At 42.1% G+C, this 19,856-nt stretch overlaps 1 protein-coding gene across 1 annotated transcript in view; it reads left to right on the top strand.

Moving 5' to 3' along the window:
• The window catches only part of LOC145514266 (uncharacterized), a 718,708-nt gene that overhangs the window by 18,460 nt on the left and 680,392 nt on the right, over positions 1-19,856 (top strand). The window lies entirely within an intron of this gene.

Here is a 19,856-nt window from a genome sequence, read left to right as displayed (position 1 = left end):
TGTTGTAGCTTGTAGTGTCTGGGCACATGGGCTCAGTAGTTGTGGCTCACAGGCTTAGTTGCCCCATGGCATGTGGGATCTTCCTAGACCAGGGATAGAACCCATGTCCCCTGAATCACCACTGCCATTAGTGAAGCCCATTACTGTCCTCATTTTTATAGGAAAATGTGGCACAGAGAAGCCAAGCTTCTTACATGATTGAGTTTTGGCAGATGGCAGGCCTGGCATTTGAACCCAAGTAGTCAGACTCCAGAGACCAGTTTAATAACCATTTGCTAAACTCTTTTGAAGTACCAGGCATTCTATCTGTGTGTATGTCCATGTGTGTGTTTGTGTGTGTATAAATTCTCCTCTAGTTCTCACAAGCCTATGAGAAAGGCATTATTATCATCCCTAATAAAGATGAGGCAACCAAAACTCAGGTGTAAAAACTTGCCAAAAGTCTTTGGGTTGATAAGTTGTATTTAAGGAATTTGAACAAAGCACTGTATGTCTACTAAAGCTAAGCCCTGACCACTATATGATTCTGATGTTTCTGAACCTCAGTGCCCATTATACAGAGTGAAGTAAGCCAGAAAGAAAAACACCAATACAGTATACTAATGCATATATATGGAATTTGAAAAATGGCAATGATAACCCTATATGCGAGACAGAATAAGAGACACAGATGCATAGAACAGTCTTATGGACTCTGAGGGAGAAGGTGAGGATGGGACGTTCTGGGAGAATAGCATTGAAATATGCAAATAAATGTAAATAAAATTATTCCTGAAAGTGAGGACATGGAAGCAACCTAAATGTCTATCAACAGAGGATGAATAAAGATGTGGTACATATACACAATGGAATATTACTCAGCCATAGAAAGGAATGAGATTAGGTCATTTGTAGAGATGTGGATGGACCTAGAGACTGTCGTACATAATGAAGTCAGTCAGAAAGAGAAAAACACCCCTCATATAGAGGGGTGGGATGGGGAGGGAGATGGGAGGGAGGCTCAAGAGGGAGGGGATATATGTATACCTATGGTTGATTCATGTTGAGGTTTGACAGAAAACAACAAAATTCTGTAAAGCAATTATCCTTCCATTAAAAAAGAAATAAATTAAAAAAAAAACAAAGAAACCATATATTAGCACATATATGTGGTATCTAGAAAAATGGTATAGATGATCTTATTTACAAATGAGAAATAGAGACACAGACATAGAGAACAAGCATATGGACACCAGTGGGGGAAGAGGGTTTGGTGGGATGAATTGGGAGTTTGGGGTTGACGTGTATACACTGTTGATATTATACATAAAATAGGTAACTAATGAGAACCAACCATATAACTTAAGGAACTCTACTCAGTGCTCTGTGGTGACCTAAAAAGGAAGGAAATCCAAAAAAGAGGGGATATATGTATACGTACAGCAAGCTTCCCAGGTGGTGCTGGTGGTAAAGAACCCGCCTACCAACGCAGAAGACTTAAGAGATGCAAGTTCAGTCCCTGGGTCTGGAAGATCCCCTGGAGACGGGCATGGCAACCCACCCCAGTATTCTTGCCTGGAGAATCCCACGGACAGAAGAGCCTGGAGGGCTACAGTCCATGGGGCTGCAAAGAGTTGGACACAACTGAAGCGACTTAGCATGCATGCATGCACACACAGCTGATTCACTTTGCTGTACAGTAGAAACTAACACAATGTTGTAAAGCAACTAGACGCCAATAAAAACATAATGAAAATAACTACATTAAACTTACTTGTCAGTGAAAAAAAACTATATCGGGCAATGACTGAGGAGAGTATCACTAAGACCATTGTGTGTGAAAGACCTTTGCTACCTTTGGATTAAAAAACAAAGGGCACGATTAGAAAGCAGAAGACACTTTTATTATACTTGTTTTTGCTTTGAGAATATGTCTCTTCTTGATTTCAAAAAGACTTTCTGGGCACAAAGGTTAGATTGGAGGCTGGTTGCCAGCCAGCATCCAAATGACAGCATTTGCATGTAAAGAGAGTTTATGCTTTAATTTAACTTAGTTTTATTTGGAACAGCTTTATTGATATAGCATTCACATGCCATATATTTGCCTATTTAAAGTGTACAATTCAATGATTTTTAATGTGTTCAGTTTTATAGCCATCACAACTGTTACTGAACCAAACTCAGTCTGCTCACCTACATGCAGAAAAGCCCATTTAATGACAGCAGATTGTGGTGAAGAAAAGTGCAGTGTTTATAGCAGGAACAAGCAAGGGGTTTAGGCGGCTGATTCTCAAAAGGCCCAAACTCCCCATGGCTTTCAGGCAAAGGTTTATAAAGACAGGGAGAGGGAGGGGGTTGCACTGTGTGTGTGATCAGATCGTGGACCTTCTCCTGATTGGCGGGTGGTGATGTAACTGAGAGTCAGCAACATCAACCTTCTGGTTCCAGCTGGTCTGGGGTCTATGTGTTTGCGGGCAGCACACAGTTAACTTCTCCCACCTGGTGGGGATGTCAGTGGCTGCAAAACAGCCCAAAGGATTTGGCTCAGAATATTATCTACAGCCCTTGAAGAGGAACTGAAGGTCTCTGACTTTGTTTATTGGCTAAACTATTAATACCTGTGCTCAACTGCTTTCCTCTATCTCTGTATTTTCTCACCTCTTTGATTAAATATATTCTTTGGAAGCTGGGGAAGGCCCTAGGAGGCTAGTTTTTCTACAAACAAGAGGCAGGCAGAGCACATGGGAAAGGAGTTTGTCCTAGGAAGGCCCTCTGCTCAGTTACACAATCAAATTTTGAACATTTTATCATCCCTCAAAGAAATTGTGGCTAAGTGGTGAAGAATCTGCCTGTATTGCGGGAGATGCAAGTTCATTTGATCCCTGGATCGGGAAGATCCCTTGGAGAAAGAAATGGCACAGACAGAGGAGCCTTCTGGGCTATAGTCCATGGGGTCACAAAAGAATCGGACACGACTTAGAGACTAAATAACAACAAAGAAACCCTATGTCCTTTAGCAGCTACCCTCTGTTTCTCCTCATAGTACTAGGCAACCACGAATCTACTTCCTGTCTTTGTAGATTTGCCTCTTCTGGACCTTTCATGTAAATGGAATCGTATAATAATAATACGTGGTCTTTTATGACTGCACTTTCATTGTGAGTCATGTTGGTTCCTGCTCACAGAGCAACCATAGATGTGGGGAAATGTTTATGCTTTGTTCTTAGTGGCTTAAATAATTTGGCCCATGTGATCCTGGGCAATCTACCACTATAGTGACAAATAACCATTATCTTGGCTTTGCCAAAGTTGATTAGTTCCAGAATTTCAGTCTCAGTTCTTTCTCTCTCCAGCCTTTTAGCAATAAAATATCTCCTTTCTACCATTTGAAGGCAAAGAGAAGAAAAAAATCTTGTGTAAATCCAACTGGAGGGAGATAACGTGTGTTGGCTTAAATGTTAGCCGCCATATGCCTTCATACCTGCTTTCATAATGGTCCTCTGCTTTCAGTGTCCGTTTTTATGTCAGATGGAAATGTAACTTGCTGAGGACATTATTTCTCTACTCTGCTCTGAGTGAATTGCTGTGATCAGAACAAGGAGCCAGAATTCACATAGATGATCACCTCAGCCTCCACAGAAGGTACAGATAATTAAAGGTCGTGACCAGATCCATGGAAACAAAATAGTTTGGATGCTATAATACTTTTTGCAGTGTCTATGAATTGACATTTCAGACACATTAGGAACAGTCTCATTGCCTAACTCCCTTGATTAAACATTTTCTCTTGGTGAACTCCTACATTTACCATATAACCTTCATAATTTTGGCCTTGATTGGACAGTGTTTATTTTATATTATTTTATTTATTTATTTTTTAATTAAAAAACTGGCGGCACTGGGTCTTTGTTTCAGTGCCCGGGCTTAGCTGCCTAGCAGTATGTGGGATCTTAGGTTCCCCCACCAGGGCTTGAACCCACGTCCCCACCATTGGAAGTTGAATTCTTAACCACTGTACCACCAGGGAAGTCCCTCACAGTCAGCATTTATTAATCATATCATGAATAGCCAGATGCCTGAGGGACAGGACTAGGTGTGGTGATGTTCTTCTTCCGATAGGTCTTTCCCCACAATTCTGTCCCCCTGAGCCGATGCCAATCCTGTATTCTTCCTCAAACAGGTCACCTATCCTCTCTGACAGCTCCATGTCATTACGATGCTATGCTCTCCTCAAAAACTCTGACTCATCCTTTAAGACTGAACTCAAGCACCATCTCTTCTCTGGAGTCTCCCCTAATTCCTCCCACTTTGGGTTTTCTTAAAATACGCATAGTAGATGGAAAAAGAGACGCCGTAAATTGGAGCTCCTCCTATCAAAAGGAAGAGTCTGTTTCCCTTTTGCTTGACTCCAAACTGGCCTTATGACCTGCTCTGACCAATAGAAAGTGGCAGAAATGATGCTGTGTGAGTTCCAGAGCCTGGGTCCCCGGGTGCCTTAAGATGTCCCCCTTTGCCCTTTCGGAATGCAGCCCTGAGACTACCAAGCAAGGAAACTGTCTAGCCTGCCAGAGGGTGAGAGGCTGTGGGGGAGAACCAAGGTGCTCTGGCTGAGACCATCTGATCAGTCCATCTCAGTGGAGCCATTGGATGAGTTTAGCCACAGGAATGAGCCCAGCTGAGCCAGGAGATGTTCCTGTGTGTAAACCTGGCCAAGAGTAGAATTATAAGCATATAAATGGCTGTGGTTTTAAAAATATTTTTAATATATTTAATTTAACATATTTTTAATATATTAAATATTTTAATGTATTAATATTAATGTTTTAATATATTAAATATTTTAATATATTTTATATTTTTAATATTACCTTTTTTAATTTTCACATGACATATGTGATCTTAGTTCCCAACCAGGGATCAAACCCATGCCCTGTGTAGTGGAAGCTTGGAGTCTTAACCACTGGACCACCAGGGAAGATCTCTAAATGGTTATGGTTTTAAGTCACAAAATATTGAGGTGGCTTGTTATGCAGCAGTAGGTAACTGATAACAATAGGCTATTTTTCTTGATGTTTCTAAAGGTCACATATGTGAAGGAGGTTACAGAGAATTGTGTTTGGGAAGGAGCTTGCTTCTCAGGGGAAAATCTTCTTTTTCTCCTATTTTCTTTATTCAAAGAATTCTCCTTCACTATTTAAGTGTCATATTAGGCATCCATTCTCGGAATCCTTCTCTGCTCTCAGAGACAGGGTCAGGTGTCCCTTGGATGGGCTCTTTGGCGCTCTTGTTCTCACCATAGTACATTTTATACTTTATAGTTAAAACTATATTTTTTTCTGGTCTATGTTCTCTGTGAAGGCAAAGACAAAGCTTACCTCAAACATCACTGTGCGTCTAGAATTTGGCACAGGACATGACATACATGGAAGGATTTTCTGCTTATGGATCTCACTGGTTCACCAAATACTGATGCGCTCACCAGGTCACCTGTTCCGCTGTGGGACAGCACTCAGCATGACGATGCTTTTCCCTATCACAATATAATCCTTGTCTGTGTGCCTTCTATTCAAAGATCTGCATCTGACCACTAGCGCCAGAAAACAAATGCCCTGCTTATTTGAGTACAGGTGCTGTGCCCCCTTCATTAAATCATTTCTTGGGGCGTCCTTGGTGGTCCAGTGGCTAAGACTTTGTGCTCCCAGTGTAGGGGGGCTGGGCTCAATCCCTGGTCAGGGAACTAGATTCCACAAGCTGCAACTAAAAGATCCCACGTGCTGCGACTGAGACCTGTTGCAGCCAAATAAATAAGAAACCATTTCTTCTTCAGTTCATGGCAGGAGAAGCAGCTGAGGACCCTGGGGATGTCTGACATAGAGCTCCTGACCATTCTGAGCTCTCTTTTCTTTATTAACAAAATTCATACTAAAATATTATAAGAACTTTTGGCATCAAAACCCATTCTTTAGGTTAACAAAGCCTATCGTAAAATGTCATGACAAGAACTTGGCACTATTGGGAGAGGTCTGATCCAGTCAGAGGAGAGTGTGATAATCAGTTTCAGTTCAGTTCAGTCACTCAGTCATGTCTGACTCTTTGTGACCCTATGGACTGCAGCATGCCAGGCTTCCCTGTCCATCACCAACTTCTGGAGCTTGCTCAAACTCATGTCCATCCAGTTGGTGCTGCCATCCAACGATCTCATCCTCTGTTGTCCCCTTCTCCTCCTGCCTTCAATCCTTCCCAAGATCAGGGTCTTTTCAAATGAGTCAACTCTTCACATCAGGTGGCCAAAGTATTGGAGTTTCAGCTTCAGCATCAGTCCTTCCAATGAATATTCAGGATTGATTTTCTTTAGGGATTGACTGGTTGGATCTCCTTGCAGTCCAAGGGATTCTCACGAGTCTTCTCCAACACCACAGGTCAAAAGCATCAATTCTTCAGCGCTCAGCTTTCTTTATAGTCCAACTCTCACAGCCATACATGCCTACTGGAAAAACCATAGCCTTGACTAGACGGACCTTTGTTGGCAAAGTAATGTCTCTGCTTTTTAATATGCTCTCTAGGTTGGTCTTAGCTTTTCTTCTAAGGAGCAAGCGTCTTTTAATTTCATGGCTGCAGTCATCATCTGCAGTGATTTTGGAGCCCAAGAAAATAAAGCCTGTCACTGTTTCCATTGTTTTCCCATCTATTTGCTATGAAGTGATGGGACCAGATGGCATGATCTTAGTTTTCTGAATGTTGAGTTTTAAGCCAGCTTTTTCACTCTCCTCTTTCACCTTCATCAAGAGGCTCCTCAGTTCCTCTTCACTTTCTGCCATAAGGGTGGTATCATCTGAATATTGGAGGTTATTGATGTTTCTCCTGGCAATCTTAATTCCAGCTTGTGCTTCATCCAGCCCAGCATTTCACATGATGGACTCTGCATAGAAGTTAAATAAGCAGGGTGACAATATATAGCCTTGACGTATTTCTTTCCCAATTTGGAACAAATCCATTGTTCCATGTTCAGTTGTATTGCTTCTTGACCTGCATACAGGTTTCTCAGGAGGCAGGTAAAAAGGTCTGGTATTCTCATCTCTAAGAATTTTTCACAGTTTGTTGTGATCCACACAGTTTGTATGTGATCCACATAGACTAAGCTAAAAGGCTTTAGTGTAGTCAATGAAGCAGAAGTAGATGTTTTTATGGAATTCTCTTGCATTTTCTATGATCCAACGGATGCTGGCAATTTGATCTCTGGTTCCTCTGCCTTTTCTAAATCCAGCTAGAACATCTGGAAGTTCTTGGTTTAAACCATTAACTTTGTGGCATTTTGTTACGTGGGAACAGATGATCAATACATCATCAGCCTGTGCTGTGCTGTGCTTAGTTGCTCAGTTGTGTCTGACTCTTTGCAACCCCTGGACTGTAGCTCACCAGGCTCCTCTGTCCATGGGGATTCTCCAGGCAAGGATACTGGAGTGAGTTGCCATTCCCTTCACCAGGGGATGTTCCCAACCCAGGAATTGAACCCGGGTCTCCTGCATAGTAGGCAGATTCTTTACCATCTGAGCCACCAGGGAGGCCTGATAATCACTTCATTCTTTTATTAGTGCAACTTAAGGCCATACTGATTTCCTGGTTATAATGGCCCTGTGGCTAGCAGTAGCATAGAAAAAACTCTTCTGAGTCAGAGTTACATGACATCTAACCTCAAACTAAGAATGCATAGTTTATTTTACTAACATTTTTGAACAAGTGTGTCAGTCTTCATAGAACTTAAATTTTATATGATGATGAGGCATTTCAGGTGCTGTTGTGGTTACAGAAATTTTCTTTTTCTGTTATACCTGTGAGAATTCTTGTTGACTAGAATTCCATATTCCATTTCATTTAACTACGCTATGCCTTTAATAGGAAAACTTCTGTTTAGCATTTGGCAAAATTCTTTGTTTAATTCTATTGGATTCTATTTCTAAAAAGAAAAAATAATACCCAAGTGACACTAAATCTTTTCAGAGAACTGGATATTCTTGTCCCCCTGCCTCTGGTATTGCAGGAAAAGTTCCAATAAAGTAGATAAACACTACAATAAAGTGAGAGTAGAAAGAAGGGAGTTTGAAATCAGACAAATGTGGGTTTGAATCTCTCTTCAACCCCTAGGTGGTCTGTGAAAATAGAGATGTGACTAAAGCACACTGACAATCAGTTACCTGAGTGAAAAAAGGAAATGAAGTTACTTCATGGTACCAGGGTGTGCTCATCTGACTTCCGGGATTCCTTAGTTTGTGGTTTCCTGTAGATCCTGGCTGTGCAGAGTACAGCCCCCACTGAGGTGACCTGGCTGACACCGGGGGCTGGGAAATCCTGACCCTGAAGTTGTTATTTAACAAACATGCTGCATCTCCAGTGACTTCAGTATTTAAAATAGGGATGAATGAACAGATGCAATAGCCCTCTGACAGCTTGGCTCTGTGTGTGTGTGTGTGTGTGTGTGTGTGTGTGTGTGTGTGTGTTTAAAAGAGCCACAGCTGTTAGGAAAGTTATGACCAACCTAGACAGCGTATTATAAAGCAGAGACATTACTTTGCCAACAAAGGTCCGTCTAGTCAAGGCTATGGTTTTTCCAGTGGTCATGTATGGATGTGAGAGTTGGACTATAAAGAAAGCCAAGCGCCGAAGAATTGATGCTTTTGAACTGTGGTGTTGGAGAAGACTCTTGAGAGTCCCTTGGATTGCAAGGAGATCCAACTAGTCCATCCTAAAGGAGATCAGTCCTGGGTGTTCATTGGAAGGACTGATGTTGAAGCTGAAACTCCAATACTTTGGCCACCTGATGCGAAGAGCTGACTCCTTGGAGAAGACCCTGATGCTGGGAAAGATTGAGGGCAGGAGGAGAAGGGGACGACAGAGGATGAGATGGTTGGATGACATCACAGACACAATGAACGTGAGTTTGGGTAGGCTCCCGGAGTTGGTGATGGACAGGGAGGCCTGGGGTGGCAAAGAGTCAGACACGACTGAGCGACTGAACTGAACTGAACTGAACAGCTGTATAAAAAGTAACAGGACCTTCTAAGTGAGTGAGGGGAGGACTATGTGTGTACCTGTGGAGGCGAGAAGATTGCCTCTCGTAGGGTTAAAACAAAGGGTTACAATGTTTTCCGAACCTGCACTGAACCAGCATCTCCGCCTTCCGCTAAAGAGATGAGGACTCAGGTTTCCTCTCATCTCCTTGTTGCAGAGACGGGGTAGGCTGGTTGTAGCGTCTGTGAGTGGATGCTGCCACCTCGTGGTAGCTTCTCAGAATACGCCATGCAGGACACTGCAAAGGCTGAGCAGTCCCTATTCTGCTTTGGGAAGAGGATTAAGCGATTTTACCAGAAAGTAATTAAAAAAAAAATTATAAACTGGAACAAGATAGATGTATTCTGGAGTAGAATGTATGTCATATTTACTTTATTTAATAGTATTTTAGAGCAGTTTTAGATTCACAGCGACAATGAGTAGAAGGTACAGACATTTTCCCTTATCGCCCCTGTACCCCTACTTAGACACCTAGCTTCCCTCATTATCAACATCTCCCACCAGAGTGCTACATTTGTTACAACCAATGAACCTACATTGACTCATTGTAATCATCCAAGGTCCACAGTTTACATGAGGGCTCATTCTTAGGGTTGTACCTTCTACAGACTCGGACAAAGGTATAATGACATGTATCCATCATTATGTATGGTCCAGAATATCTTCTCTGCCCTAAAAAATCGTCTGTGCTCTGCCTGTGCTTCACCCAAAACTTTACAGAATGCCAACCCATGTAAGGACATCTACCCAAACCCTTATTAACCCTTTCACTCGACTTTGAACACGTAAGGAAAAAAAAATAATAGAGGCATACCTAGAGAGATCGCACATTGTGTTCAGACCATTGCAGTAAAGCAAATATCAGGAGGGCCAGAAATGTTGATGTCTGAGAAGAGGAGAAGATGAAGTTCAAGCAAAAAAGCAAATTTGCCCTTCCTTTACCTTTTTGTTCAATTCAGGCTCTTTTAAAAAAATTATTTACTTGCCTGTACTAGGTCTTAGCTGCAGCATGAGGGATATTTCAGTTGTGGCATACAAACTCTTAGTTGTGGCATGTGAGATCTAGTTCCCTGACCAGGGATAGAGCATAGGCACCCTGCACTGAGTGCAGAGTCTTAGCCATTGGATCACCAGGGAGGTCCCAATTCAGGCTCTTAATGGATAGGATGATGCCCACCCACATTGGGGAGGGCAATCTTCTTTACTCAACTGCTGATTCATATGCCAATCTTTCCTGGAAACACTGTTGCAGATACACCCAGAAATAATATTTTACCAGCTATTTGGTCTCATCCCTTAGTCCAGCCAAATTGACACATAAAATTGCCCATTACATAAGGTGTCCATACCTCCGAATCCTCTTCTTCCTGAGGGTTAACATTTAGATAAAAACTGCAAGAAGATTTGCAATACCTGTCTGATTTAAACTTAGCCTTGTTTTTCTCCTGAAGCAATGGTAACATGACCAATTATTTGCTCATCGCCTAGGACATGAAATTGGGAAACATACAATAGAGATTAAATATTTCAACATATTACCCTGCTACATTCTCCTTCTGGTAAATCTTTGTGACAGTGATGGTGACCTGAATGTCTACCTTGACTTCTGATCAAAATTTCAAAATAACTAATACCATTACTTTTCCAGAGTGGAGTAGCTGATGGGTCAGAAAACAGGTGAACATTGGAAGGTGTGTGTGTATGTCCAGTGGGGAAGGGCAGTTGGGTTCTGTCACTGATAGATGGAGAGTTCAGGCACATGATTTGGTTCCTCTTGGATTCATGAGACTGGGGACCAGTGGCAGAGAACCCTGGAAATGAGGATCCTGGAATCTTTTTGCCATGGCTGCTGATCACAGAGAGTCTGTGGAAGGAAATTCTCATTACCTACCCTCTCTCCATCTGGCTTCCAAAAAGACTGTAAAGTGACATTCAAGACTTATTTATTGATACTTGTGGTGTTCAATTCCCATCTGCCTGTTGGAATCATGCTTCGCTGTCCAAAGAATAGGTTCAGTTCCTTTAGAAATGCTGGGCAGGAGACAGGGGCTTATAAAAATCACTTTAGAAACTCCCCACCCCTACCCAGGTATTCTTCTAAGAATTTCAGAGAATTGAATCTTCATCATATTCTAGCAAGGGTTCATTTGTTCTCTCTTCTTTTTGCTGACAACCCCAGTGTGGCCCAGAGGATTTAAACCACTGGGTAGAAATGCAGCTGATTTTTGAATATGATTTTATGTCTTGCATCTTAGCTTTTTTTTTTTTTTTCTGGCAGACTCTTTAGGATTTCCTTTGTATAATATCATGTCCTCTGTAAACAGAGGCATTTTTACTTCTTCCTTTCCGATTTGGATGCCTTTATTTCTTTTCCCTGCCTAAATGCTCTGAGTAGGAGTTCCATAACTGTATTGGATAAAAGTGGTCCGAACGGGTACCCTTGTCTTTTTCCTGATCTTAGAGAAAAAGCTTTCAGTTTTTTACCATTTAGTATAATGTTAGCTGTCATACGTGGCCTTTATGTTGTTCTGTTCCCTCCATACTCATTTTGTTGAGAGTTCTTATAATGAATGGGTATTGGATTTTGTCAAATGCCTTTTCTGCATCTACTGAAATGATCCTACAATTTTTGTCCTTTATTTTGTTAATGTGGTATACCACACTTACTGATTTGTGTATATTGAACAATCCTCGCATTCAGGGATAAATTTCACTTGGTCATGGTATATGACCCTTTTAATGTGTTGTTGAATTTAATTTGCTAGTATTTTAAGGATTTTTGCATCTATATTCATCACGGACATTGACCTGTAATTTTCTTTTCTTGTAATGTCTTTGTCTGGCTTTGGTATGAGAGTAATGTTGCCCTTTTAAAATGAGTTTGGAAGTGTTCCCTCTCCTTAAATTTTTAGAAGAGTTTGAGAAGGCTTGACATTAATTCTTCTTTAAATATTTGGTAGAATTAATCAGTGGAGTCATCAGGGCCTGGACTTCTCTGTGTTGCAAGACTTTTGATTACTGATTCAATCTCCGTACTCATTACTGGTCTGTCTAGATTTTCTGTTTCTTCATTATTCATTCTTGGTAGGTTGTGTGTTTCCAGGAATTTATCTGCTTCTCCTAGGTTGTCCAATTTGTGGGGGTATAAATAAATGTTTATGGTAGTCTTCTATGACCCTTTGCATTTCTATATTAGTTGTAATGTCTCTCATTTATAATTTTGAGTCTTTTTTCCTAGTCTACTTAGAGATTTGTCAAACTTTCTTTATCTTAAAAAAAAAACCCAGATCTGAGTTTCATGAATATTTTCTATTGTTTTTCTATTATCTATTTCATTTATTCCCAGCCTCATCTTTATTCCTTCTCCTAACTTGAGGTTTAGTTTATTCTTTTTCCATTTCCTTGAAGTGTACAATTAGCTTGTTTGTTTGAGATCCCTTCCTTCCTCTCTTTTATAAGATAATCTAATTTTATTTTTCAAACAAATTGAATTTCACTTTGTTCACAGCAGAAACTAACACAACATTGTAGAGTAATTTTACTCTAAAAAACAAACAAACAAAAAACAACCCAAATTGAATTTCAAAGGAGATTTGTGCACCGGTTAGTTATTGAGTTTAATTTACAGAAGCTTGGAGTCACAGGCCTCCCCTAGACCCTCCCTTCCGTCTGCGCTCAGCCCCACGTTTCCACACGACGCACTGGACGCTGTGTTGAGTGTTGGGTCACCCATCCCTGCAGTTGGACGATGGATTTTCTCGGGGGCACGCGGGTCTCCGACTGGGCACCAGTCAGGTACGTGCTGGCTGAAGACCCCTCGGCCGTCAAGCCTGCCGTGTGGGGTCTGGGAGGCGGTCACCACAGTGCTGGGGGATCCCGGTAGGAGTCGCTGCTTCTCCGGGCTGCCATTTCCACGGCGTCGGACTCCTGGGCCGCCTCCTGCCCAGGACGCCCTCCGCGAGCACGTGGCCTGTGGGGGCCGGTCCTTCCCTGCAGCTGCCGGGGAGCTGGGAGAGGGGGTGGAGGGCGGAAGCACCGGCGACGATTGTTTCCTGCGGAGAGGGGCAGGGGACACGGAGCGGCACCTGGACGCCGGGCCTGCGGCCTCTGCGGAGGGGTGCGCACCCCTGAGCCTGCTCTGGGCGCGCCGGGTGTCGGGGGACCCTTCTGCACGAGGCGGGTGACTCTGCCTGCGTGTGGGAGGCAGGCGGGGGTGGGGTCCGGTGGGCGAAGAGGCCGCCTGTGCCCCGGGTGTGGGCTCCAGCCTGGACCCAGGTTCCGGGGATGACCCAGGCTGAGGTCCGTCTTTGCGGCTCCCGCGAATGGAGCAGGTGACACAGGGTCGTGCAAAGCAGGCCGAGGTCCGGGCCTGGGGAGAAAGGAGGGCGCCGAGGGGGTTCCCTGGGGTGGCTTCCGCAGGAGCCGGGCTGGCATCACAGCTCGCCGGCATGTGTCCTGGTCGGCCACCTCCTCCCAGGCCCGCCCGAGCTTGTCGTTGAGAACGGGCGAGTCAGGAACACGAGGCTCCGAGCACAGTGCTGGCCTGGCCCCTGGCCGACCTGGCTCCGTGTAGCTGGCCGCAAGGTGCAGTCTCAGTGACACCATTTCCGCGGCACCGCCGCTGGTGGGACCCACAGGGAGAAGGGATTAGGGCCGCGGGGCCCTGGGACCTCCCTCCCAGCCCACACCTTCTGCTCTCCAGCCGCATTTGCTCGTGGACCCAGAAGGGGACCACCCCAGTCCTTTCTGATGTGCTTTCCTAACTGACTCTCAGGATGGGGAAGCTGTGGTCAGGGTGTCTTTCCTTCCAGAAGCTTCTGGGCTCCAGGCCTTTGATAAAATACAGGGCCTGGATGGGACAGGTCTTCTGGGAAGGTGGAGGGGGAGCGTGGGAGACATTTGCAGATTCCGCTTTCGACTGAAGAGCAGCTCATAGGCCGTCAGGAGGCAGCACTCGGTCAGCTAAGTGGTCTCCGAAGGCGTTCCTTGTGTTTTCAGTGGGCTGGTATCACCAGACGAACCTTCTGAAAGAGCCAAGACTCAAAACAGAGGTGGAAACGCATGTGTGGGGTGCAGAGGACACTGAGGAAACCAGCTGGGCCACCAGAGATATTTTGAGGGTGGCCAGAAGAGTGCTTAGCTGGGGGGACGAGCTGATAGGGTGGTCTGTGTGGAGAAGGGTGGCAAGCCTCCCCTCTATCCGCTTGCTGTTTCTCTCCCCGGTTTCAGAGGGCTCATCTTGAGCAAGACTGTCACCGAGCAGCAGTGCAAAGGCGTGGCCTTATTTGCTCTCATCATATGTGGTAGGTTTTGGCAGTCTCACCACTTGGGCTTCCAGGTGGTGGGGCTGAGACAACAGCTACTTCGGGGGTCGGGCCCTGGCTGGGGAAGGCAGCTGGGAGGCTGAGCTGTGGCTGGGCTGCTGTTCCCAGTTGGAAGCAAAAAGCCCTGACTGCGGCTCCTCCAGCTCACACCTGCCCTCACAGGCACCCAGGACCAGAGCTGATCCCACACCTTGAAGGGTTTAACCTGGAATCTGCTGGCATCTGAGGCTGAATGTGGCTTCAGAACTGGGGTGTTGGCCTCTTGTGGCTTTTCTTTAGATTCACTGATGACGCTTAGAACTCAGTTACACATGAAAATCTGGATTCCCATCTTCTCCTTAAAAAGCAAGGCTGTGACAATACCGGTTCATGGAGTCAGCTGCCACCAGGATGGGCTATTCTATATAGTTTGCCTCAATCTCCTCCATCCTCTGTTGTCTCCTCCCTGACCCTCCACTGGTTCAACTTTTAGGCCTAGACCCTGTGGGCGTTTGTGGTAACGACCCGTTTTTTAACCAGAGCTTGACTTGTGTCCAATTTCTGGGAAGGCTCTGTAAGTGGGAGAGGAGCCAGTGTGACAACCCACTGCCCAGGCCCTGGCTGTCTGGCCCTGCGTGCCAGTGAGCCTCACTTCAGATCTGCACCCCGACAGAATCCAGAAATCCTTTCCGAGCACAGAGGCTGGTCACTGCAGGGAGGATGGCAGCAGTTATGGCAGGCCCAAGGGCCCACAGGTCTGGAGAGAGTCCCCTGGGGGTTCCCTTCTCAGCTGTCTGTAGGGGCTGAGTGAGCAACTAGAATGAATGAGTTATTCAGAGAGTCAAGCTGGGTGGTGGGGAGCAGTGGGGAACAGGGAAAAATGCAGAGTGGGTTCCTGGGTGACTGGCATGGTGCCTAGTAAGTTGCTAGCTAATGGGAACCAAGGTCTAGAGTTGCCAGAGAGTATATTTATATCCAATTGTTACATCACTGTTTGTTGTTAAGACTATCCTTTCTGCATTGTCTGTGTGTCTTTGTAAAAATCCAGCTGTTCATATATGTGTAGGTTTTTTTTTTTTTCTGGACTCACTATTCTGTTTGTCTGTTTTTTATAGAATGCCATGCTGATTTGATCACTTTAGTTTAAAAAATAACTCTTAAAATCAGGTATGTTAGTCCTTCAAATTTGTTCTTTTTCTAAGTTGTTTTTGATTATTCTAGGTTCTTTACCTTTTCTTATGAATTCTAGAGTTACCTTATCAATTTCTACAAAAATGTCTGCTAGGATTTTGATTGAGATTGCTTTGAATCTGCAGATCAGTTTGGAGGAGAATTGATGTCATAACAACACGGAGTCTTCTGACCCATAGTCAAAGTATAGCTCTCCATTGTTTAATTCATCCATAATTTCTCTTAGCAACATTTGTTTTCACTGTTTGGGTCTTTCCTATCTTTTTCTGGTTTATCCCTAATTATTTAATTTTAAAATACTGTTTTAAGTGATATTTTTAAAATTCAGATTCCAACTGTAGATAGCGTATACAAATATAATTGATTTTTATGTATTGATCTTGAATCCTACAACTTTCTTATACTCATCTATTTATTCTAGTAGTTTTTTGGTTGATTTTGTCTTTTTACACATATGTTATCATATTATCTGTGAATAAAGATTCACATTTTCCATCTTCCTTTACAGTCTGGATACTGCTTCTTTTTCTTGCTTGATTACGCTGTCTAGAACTTCCAGTACAGCGTTCAGTAGAAGTGATGAGAGTGGAAATCCTTGACTTGTTCTTGATCTTAGGGGGAAAACATTCAAGTTTTTCACCATTCAGTATGATGTTAACTGTTTGTGTGTGTGTGTGTGTGTGTGTGTGTATGTGTGTGTGGATGGCTTTTCTCAGATTAGAAAAGTTCTCTTCTGTTTCTTGTTTCCAGAGGCTTTTTTTTTTTTTTAAATCAGGATTGGATGTTGGATTTTGGCAAATGCTTTTTCTGTGGCTATTAAGATCATCATGTGTTTTTTTGTCTTTAGTTAGTGTACTATGTAACATAGTAAATTATGTTACAATGTAACATAGTAAATTACATTGATTGAATTTTGAATGTTAAAATAACCCTGCATTCCTTGGAAAAATCCCACATAGTCCTGATATATTATCCATTTAATATATTGTTGGTTTTGATTTGCTTAAGTTTTGTTTAGAATTTTTACATCTGTGTTCAAGAGGAATATTGGTCTGTTTCTTTTCTTGTAATGTCTTTTTCTGATTCTGTTGTTGGGGTACTTCTGGCCTCAGAATAAGTTAGCAAGTAGTCCATTCTCAAGTTTTAGAAGAGTTTGTATTGAATTGACATTATTTCTTCTTTAAATATTTGATAGAATGCACTGGGAAGTCATCTGGCCTGGAGTTTTCTTCTTTTTTAATGATACAGCTACTATTTTTTTTAAATTTTTACTTTATATTGGATAGTTAACAATGTTTTATTAGTTTTAGATGTACAGCAAAGTGATTCAGTTAAGCATATACATATATCTATCTTTTTCAAATTCTTTTCCCAGTTAGGTTGTTATAGAATATTGAGCAGAGTTCCCTGTGCTATACAGTAGGTCCTTGTTGCTTATCTGTTTTAATTATAGCAGCATGTACATGTCAGTCCTAAATTCCCAATCTATCCCTCCTTCAGTGCTTCCCCCTGTCCACCCTCCACGCCCATCTGTTACTATAAGTTCTTTCTCTAAGTCTGTGAGTCTGTTTCTGTTTTGTAAATAAGTTCATTTGTACCACTTTAAAAAATTCCACATATAAGTGACATCATACGCTAGTTGTCTTTCGCTGACTTACTTCACTTAGTATGATGATCTCCAGATCCATCCATGTTGCTGCAAATGGCATTATTTCATTCTTTTTAATCGTTGAGTGATACTCCATTGTATCTTCCATTGCACCACATCTTTATCCACTGTTGAGGGACATTTAGATTGCTTCCATGTCTTGGCTGTTGTAAACAGTGCTGCAATGAACATTGGGACGTATATATACTTTTTTTTCCTGTATATACAATACCTTATTTATTTTTAAAAACTTCTTATTTCATGTTGGGGTATAGCTGATTAACAATGCTATGATAGTTTCAGGTGAACAGTGAAGAGACTCAGCCATACATACACAAGTATCCATTCTCCCTTGATGGGGTGTTTTAAATTATAGTTTAGGTTCCTTTCATTGATAGACATTTTCAGGTTGCCAAATTTTTTCTTTAATGAGATTTGGTCATTTGTATCATCTAAGGAATTTGTCCATTTCATCCAAGTTTTGTATTTATTGTCATAAGGTTGTTTGTTATATTTACTTTTATTTTTAAAATTTTGTTTATTTATTTTTTGGGTAAGTGGCATGTGGGATCTTAGTTCCCCAACTAGGGATCCAACCCATGCCTCCTGCATTGGAAGTGCAGAGTCTTAACCACTGGGCCATCAGGGAAGCCCCCTGTGTTTGCTTTTTTCCTTTAATTTCTATAGAAAAACTACTTTTTTATTTTTGACTGTACCTTATGGCTTGCAGGATCTTAGTTCCCAGACCAGGGATGGAAACTGGGTCCCAGCAGTGAAAATAACAATTTCTACCACTGGACTGCCAGAGAATTCCCTGCAGAAATTTAAATGTTGTAGCTCTTTTATTCATTATGTTGATAATTTGTGTCTTTTCTCTTTTTCTCTTAATCATTATGGCTCGAGTTTTATTAATTTTATGGATCTCAGAGAAGCAACTGTGGCTTCATTTTTTTTTTCTATTTCCTTTTTGTTTTCTGTTTCATTTATTTCCACTTTGATCTTTAGTATATCCTTTCTTCTGCTTAATGTGGGTTTAATTTTATCTTCTAATTTTCAATGTGGAAAGTGAAATTGATTTTTCTTTTCTAATATAAGCATTTAGTCTTATAAATTTCTCTGCTTTGGTAACATTCCATAAATTCTCATATTTTCATTTTCCTCCTGTTCAAAGTATTTTCTAATTTCCCTTTTGATTTTGTTTTTGACCTGTGGATTACTTAGATATGTATTTAGTTTTAAAATCTTTGGGGATTTTTTTCAGAAATCTTTCTGTTATTGATTTCTAATTTAATTTCTTTGTGGTCAGAGAAAAATACTTTTTGGGAGTTGAGTCCTTTTGAAATAATTGAGATTTTGGGTACGACCCAGTATAGGGTTTTTCTTGGTGACTGTTCTGTATGCATTTGAGCAGAATGTGTACCCTGACGTTGTTGGGTTGAGTGTTTTGTAAATGTCACTCAGGTCAAGCTGGTTGATGGCTGTTCAAATCTACCACCTCTTTGCTGATTTCCTGTCCATTTGTTCTATCAATTGTTGAGACACACTGAAATGTCTAGCTGTAACTTGGGATTTGTCTGTTTTAATGGCTCACACTTTGAGTGTAAGTATCTCCTGCTTTTTATTTCCCGGGAATCTTGTTCTTTTCTCCCAACTCACCTCCAGAATGAGGTGCTGCTCTATGGAGCACATTCAGCTTTTCCTGGAGGAGTGTTCACTGCTGTGTTTGTCTTCTGTTTTTTTTTTTTTTCCTGTCCTTTCACTGGGTCATTGGGTCCTAGACCACAGTGACTGGGTTTTGTTGCACTCGCATATGAAAGACTCAAGAAGCATTTTATGATGTTAAGAGAGGTATTTGAGGCTCAGTACATGTACATGTGGCATTATTAAAACTAGGAACAAGAATTCATTAGATTCAGGGAACTGCAGCATGGAGTGGCAGTGAGAATGTAAGAACCTTGAGAATTAACAAAAAATTATTGTGGAGGACATGACTTTTGACTTGATGAAAAGTTAAGAGTGAAAGCTATCAAGTGCATCTGGCACGGGGTGTCATTCACACCTACTCAAGTTAGCAGGATCATATCCTTGATCCTTTTGTTTCTCTTCATAACCCATTTCCAAAGGATTCATTTAAAATGTTTTCCAGCAGATGGAATGTGGGCTTCATTTGAGATCTCATGTGTAATGCCCAGAAATTATAGAGATCACAAGGGTTTACTCTGGATGCTTTGGCCAGAAGGTGGTATGACTGAGGTGGTATGGTTTCACTTTGTTCATATAACTGGAAGTTGGAAAGTTTATGGGAAAATAAATCATTGTGGTTGGCGAAGAGCTTGGGATCAGAACCTCTGGTGCATAGTAAGAGTCTGAGGACCTAGGCAAGATCCTTAACAGAAAAGAGATGTAAAAACAAGAGGGTTATGGTTTAGGACAAAATTTGAGAAGGAGAAAAATCTGGATGAGATAACTTCTTTTTAGGTCTTTTGATCTGGGGATGGGCTGTCAGGCTTAAAGGGACAGAGCTAGACTCTGTTAGACAAGATATAATCTTAAGAGGTGACACATTTGATATCATTCTGCAGAAGTGACAGAAGGAAGCTCTTTCAATGCTCAAAGACCCAACTCTCTGGAGCCAAGACAGATGGTGAGCAGCAATCACTACATGAATG

The sequence above is a fragment of the Giraffa tippelskirchi genome, chromosome 7, assembly GCF_054371585.1.
Source record: "Giraffa tippelskirchi isolate mGirTip1 chromosome 7, T2T-mGirTip1v1.2.pri, whole genome shotgun sequence".
In the NCBI taxonomy this organism is placed as follows: domain Eukaryota; kingdom Metazoa; phylum Chordata; class Mammalia; order Artiodactyla; family Giraffidae; genus Giraffa; species Giraffa tippelskirchi.
Note: the sequence above shows the minus strand (reverse complement) of the source record. Positions and strands in the feature narration are given on the sequence as shown.